The 6000-nt window shown below is 43.5% G+C and overlaps 1 non-coding gene across 1 annotated transcript; it reads left to right on the forward strand.

Annotated features, from left to right (window-relative positions):
• The first annotated feature begins 5611 nt into the window (after positions 1-5611).
• Positions 5612-5718, forward strand: LOC113772681. The gene has a single exon (XR_003468642.1). It is a non-coding gene; the product is annotated as a small nucleolar RNA R71 (small nucleolar RNA).
• Positions 5719-6000: the final 282 nt, after the last annotated feature.

The following is a 6000-nucleotide window of genomic DNA, read 5'->3' on the forward strand; positions in this document are numbered from 1 at the left end:
CAGGTGAGTGCGGCTTGACGGAAAATAGGCGGCGTAGGCAGCGCGCCAGGCCGCGATAGCGTTGAGCTCGGGCGCGCGCGAGGGCGTGATGGTGCGCCGTCGGCCGCGGCTGGGGTTAGCTGGGCGCGGCGAGGGGTGGAGTTGCGACGGCGGTCTGCTGCGGCGTGGCGAGCTGAGGCGGACGAGGCTGAGGAGAGCTGGTGTGGTGGTGGAGCTCTGGTGATTTGGGTGAAAGGGGCGGCGGCCGAAACAAGAAAAGAAGGAAAAGGGAAATAGGGGCAGCGGGGAAGAAGAAAGAAAGAAAGAAGAAGAAAGAAAGAAAAGAAAAAAAAAAGAAAAGAGAAAAAGGAAAATATATATATATTTTTTTCAAACATTACTCTAATGTAAATTGTCCAAATTGGAAAAAAAAAAATTTTTGTTTATTTATATTATTATTATTATTTTTTTGTTTATTTTTCTATTATTTATTTTTTTGTTTATTTATTATTATTTTTTTTTCTTTTAGGGTTTAGATAGAAAATAATCTTTTCTTTTTCTTTTAATGTAAGTAATAATAATAATAATAATAATATTTTTTTTTGATTGCAAAAACCTGGTTTGGGTCGTCCAACACCGCGTGGGCACGCCAAGATTAGTTTTCGTCCTCTGGTCTCAGAAAACACAAACACCGCGCGGGCACGCCAAGATTTCACTTCCTGGTCACAGTGGAGGAGATATTAGCATTGATACTACCCAATGGAGAAACGACAAAACTATTTGCCTCCTAAACAATTAAAAACAATAAAATCTATATTCGGGTTGCCTCCTAAACAAGCGCCTTTCTTTAGTGTCTTTGGCTAGACACAGCCCGTAATTCGCTTAAACCAAGCAAATCGGGTCCTCTAAACGCATCGTCTCTACCCGTTCAATTGGAGCCCCATCATAATATGGCTTGAGACGATAACCATTCACCACAAATTTCTTCTCCGTCCTTAGACTCTGGATCTCCACTGCACCATAATCAAAGACATTAGTTACAACAAAGGGACCTATCCAACGAGAACGTAACTTACCTGGAAATAACTTCAACTTCGAGTGGTACAGTAGAACTTTTTGCCCACATTCAAACGTTTTCCTAGACACCTGCTGGTCATGAAATATCTTATTTTTTTCCTTATAAATCACAGCATTCTCATAGGCCTCATTGCGAATTTCCTTCAATTCTTGTAATTGCAACTTCCTTTGAATTCAGCCCTCTTCGATGTCCATATTGCATTGTTTAACCGCCCAAAATGCTCTATGTTCGAACTCGACAGAGAGGTGACATGGCTTCCCAAATACCAAACGATAAGGGGACATGCCGATTGGCGTCTTGTACGCCGTTCTATACGCCCATAAGGCATCTTCAAGTCGCATGCTCCAATCCTTCCTATCGGGGCGAACCATTTTCTCCAAAATTGACTTGATCTCCCGATTTGATGTTTTCGCCTGACCGTTTGTCTGAGGATGGTAAGAAGTGGAGACTTTGTGCAAGACACCGTACCTCCTGAAAAGTGCAGCAATCGTCTTGTTGCAGAAATGGGTATCCCTATCACTTACAATTGCTCGCGGCATCCCAAAGCGGACAACAATATTAGATTTGACAAATTCTGCAACCACTTTGGAGTTATTAGTATGGTGGACTTTGCTTCCACCCATTTCGAAACATAGTCTACGGCCAGCAATATATATAGAAAATCATAAGACGAAGGAAAAGGGCCCATAAAATCAATACCCCAAACGTCAAAAATCTCCACAAAAATTATTGGGGTTTGGGTCATTTGATCCCTACGAGAAATATTACCTACTCGTTGGCACCTATCATATGACTTACAAAATAAGTAGGCATCCTTAAAGAGGGTCGGCCAATAAAATTCACTCTCTAGAACCTTACGAGCCGTCCTTTTTGGTCCAAAGTGACCTCCACATGCAAAAGAGTGACAATAAGCTAAAATAGATTGGAATTCATTTTCACTTACACATCTACTAATGATTTGATCGGCACCACGCTTCCAGAGGTAAGGGTCATCCCAGATGTAAGACTTTGCGTCACTCCTTAACTTGTCCCGTTTTGCCTTAAGCCATCCTGCAGGAAACTTGTCAGTAACTAGGAAATTAACAATATCTGCATACCAAGGCAAAGATAAATTAGCAGAAAATAAATGCTCATCGGGGAATGTTTCTCTCAGTGGGAGGTCGTCCTCGGTGACTTGTACTCGACTCAAGTAATCTGCTACCAAATTTTCGGCTCCTTTTTTGTCTCTGATCTCCAGGTCAAACTCTTGTAGCAATAGTATCCACCTTATAAGTCGTGGTTTTGCCTCTTTTTTGGTCAACAAATACCGCAAAGCTGCATGATCAGAGAAGATAATAACTTTAGCACCAAGTAAATAGGATCGAAATTTCTCTAAAGCAAAAAACACAGCTAAAAGCTCCTTTTCGGTGGTCGAATAGTTCAACTGAGCTCCGTTCAAGGCTCGAGATGCGTAGTAGATAGCATGGGCTGCCTTTCCCACTCTTTGACCCAGCACCGCGCCCACTGCATAATCGCTGGCGTCACACATGATTTCGAATTGCAGGTTTCAGTCGGGCGGTTGGATAATAGGTGAGGAGATTAATAACTCCTTCAACCTATCAAACGCCTTCTTACATGCTTCATTGAATTCAAAGGGCACCTCATTTTGCAAAAATTGGAACAGGGGCGCTCCAATTTTGGAGAAATCCTTTATGAACCTCCTGTAAAAACCTGCATGTTCCAAGAAAGAACGCACTTCCCGCACACTCGCAGGGTAAGGTAAAGTAGATATAACATCTATTTTCGCTTTATCAACCTCAATACCCTTAGATGACACTATATGACCCAAAACTATCCCGTGCTCGACTATAAAATGGCATTTTTCCCAATTGAGCACAAGATTAGTTTCTATACACTTAACCAATATTAATTTCAGGTTATCTAGACAATTATCGAAACTTTCCCCATATACACTGAAATCATTCATAAAAACCTCAATAATCTTATCAACATACTCTGAAAAGATACTTACCATGCATCGTTGGAAGGTAGCAGGTACATTGCATAACCCAAATGGCATCCTCCGGTATGCAAATGTTCCAAACGGGCACGTGAAGGTTGTTTTCTCCTGGTCCTCGGGTGCGATAGCAATCTGGAAATAACCTGAAAAACCATCCAGAAAACAATAGTAAGCTCGACCCGCTAATCGCTCTACCATTTGATCAATGAAAGGAAGGGAAAAGTGATCTTTTTTCATGACGGCATTCATCTTCCTATAATCTATGCACTGCCGCCACCCGGTGGGCTTTCGAACCGGTACGAGTTCGCCCTTTTGATTTGACTCTTCCGTCACCCCTGCCTTCTTCGGGACCACCTGTACTGGACTCACCCAGGGGCTATCTGATATAGCAAAGATTATCCCCACATCCAGCAGTTTCAGGATCTCTTTCTTCACTACCTCCATCATAAGGGGATTCAATCTCCTTTGAGCTTGTCGGATAGGTTTAGCATCTTCCTCGAGTCGAATTCGATGCATACATACCGCGGGGCTAATTCCTTTGATATCGGCGATGGTCCACCCTATCGCCTGCTTATGGTCCCTCAAAACTCGAATCAATTTGTCTTCTTGGACTTTTGATAAACTCGCAAAGATGATTACCGGGAGTGTCTCCCCCTCACCAAGTATGCATACTTGAGGTGTGTCGGTAGGGGTTTCAACTCTAGAATAGGTGCCTGCACCACAGATGGAAGTAACCTTTGGTGAGATTCAGGTGTAAAAACGGGTGCGAGACCATATCTTATTTTTGTGGTTGGCAACGTTTGCAACGCTCCAATCACACATTTGAGCTCTTCACTCAACTCTACTCCAGACGCCATCTCTGACTCGAAGTGTCTGGTCAAGGCGACTTCCAACTCATCCCTGCCTTCAATTTCAAAAACTTCTCGTACAGCAGGGTCAATAACATTTATAGAGAAAACAGAGCCAGCATGTGATTTTGAAGGATATTTCATGGACTCGAAAATATTAAAATGAACAATCTCACCATCAAATTCCATAGATAGGGTGCCCTTATTTACATCAATTTTAGTTCGAGCTGTGCTCAAGAAGGGTCTTCCTAACAGTAAAGGTGATGGGTCGTGAGAGTGTTCATCATCCATATCAAGCACGTAAAAATCAGCAGGAAAAACCAATTCATTAATTTTCACTAAAACATCTTCAATCAATCCGTCAGGGTATGCATTGGTTCGGTCAGCCAGTTGGATTATTATTTCAGTGTCTTTCAGAGATCCTAATTTCAGAGAAGCATATATAGATTTCGGCATGACATTAATTGAGGCTCCTAAATCTAACATAGCCTTTCCAATCAAGGTATTGCCTTTTCTACAAGGAATAGTGAACATACCTGGGTCCCCGTATTTCGGTGGAAGCTTTCGTTGCAGGATTGTTGACACATTTTCCCCCACTACCACTCTCTCATCTCCCTTCAACCACCTTCGGTTGACACACAAGTCTCTCATAAACTTTGCATATCGAGGTACTTGTTTGATCGCATCCAGTAGGGGAATGTTGATCTCCACCTTGCGAAAGATCTCCAGGACTTCTTTCTCCTTGTCCTGCTTCTTTGATTTTTCTAACTTGCTAGGAAAGGGAGGAGGTGGATTACTCCTAACTGCAATGATTGGATCTGAGGTTACCTTTGGATTTTTGGTGTCTCCGCCCACCTCTTCCAACTCTTTCTCGATTCGTTCCTCGTCCTTGTCCTTAGGAGTCACAGGCTCGGGCCCCTGAATTTCCTTCCCGCTCCTTAGGGTCATTGCGCTCACGTTCTTCGGATTTAATTCAGGCTGAGACGGTAATTTAACTTGGTTCTGGGAATCCAACCGGTTGATTGTTGTGGCCATTTGACTTATCTGATTTCTTGTGTCCTGTATTTCGGAGTCCGTCCTTTGCTGATTTTACGTAATGGTTGCCATCATTTGTTTCATCATCTCCTCCAAAGATGGACCAGAGTTTGGGGGCGGAAGTGGTCGGGGTTGGTATTGCTGCTGGTACCCTGGTCGCTTATTTGGCACAAAATTAGACTGCCTGTTCGGAGCAAAGTTGGGCTGCCTATTTCTTCCATAACTGAGGTTGGGATGATCTCTCCACCCGGGATTGTAGGTGCTTAAGTAAGGGTCGTACTGCTTTCTTGGCACGGACGCGTGGTCAGTCATGTTCACCTGTTCTGCAGTTTCTTCCTGAATCGTTGGGCACATGTCTGCAGAATGTCCCATACCAGTGCAAACCCCACATACCCTGGCTTGTGATGCATTTTTCACAGCCAGTTGCCTAACGAACGAGGTCAACTCAGTTAGCTGCTGCTGGATAGAGGATGTCTGAACCTCATTCACCTTGCGTACTGGGACATCCTCCCTCGTACCGAACTGTTGTGAATTCTCTGTCATCCCTTCTATTAGCTCCCTTACTTCCCGAGGGATTTTGTTCACTAGTGCCCTCCACTTGCAGCATCAATTATGCTCCTATCTCTGAAAAGGAGCCTCTCATAAAAATACTGAATGAGCAACTGCTCACTTATCTGGTGATGGGGACACTTGTGCAACAAGTTCTTGAACCGTTCCCAATACTCATAGAGTGACTCCCCTGGATGTTGCTTGATCCCGCAAATTTCTTTCCTTAGGCTTGCAGCCCTGGACGCCGGAAAATATTTGTCTAAAAATTTTTTCTTCAATTGGTCTCACGTGATGGTGCTACCTGGTGGCAGGTAGTACAACCAGTCCTTTGCAGAATCCTTCAAGGAAAAGGGGAATGCCCTCATTTTTATCTGCTCTTCTGTAATTCCCGGGGGCTTCATACTATTGCACACGACATCAAACTCCTGCAGATGCTTATATGGCTCTTCACCTGGTAAACCATGAAAAGAGGGTAAAAGGTGAATTAGACCCGATTTCAATTCAAATGAAGT

This window comes from Coffea eugenioides, chromosome 5, assembly GCF_003713205.1.
Source record: "Coffea eugenioides isolate CCC68of chromosome 5, Ceug_1.0, whole genome shotgun sequence".
Taxonomy (NCBI): Eukaryota; Viridiplantae; Streptophyta; class Magnoliopsida; order Gentianales; family Rubiaceae; genus Coffea; species Coffea eugenioides.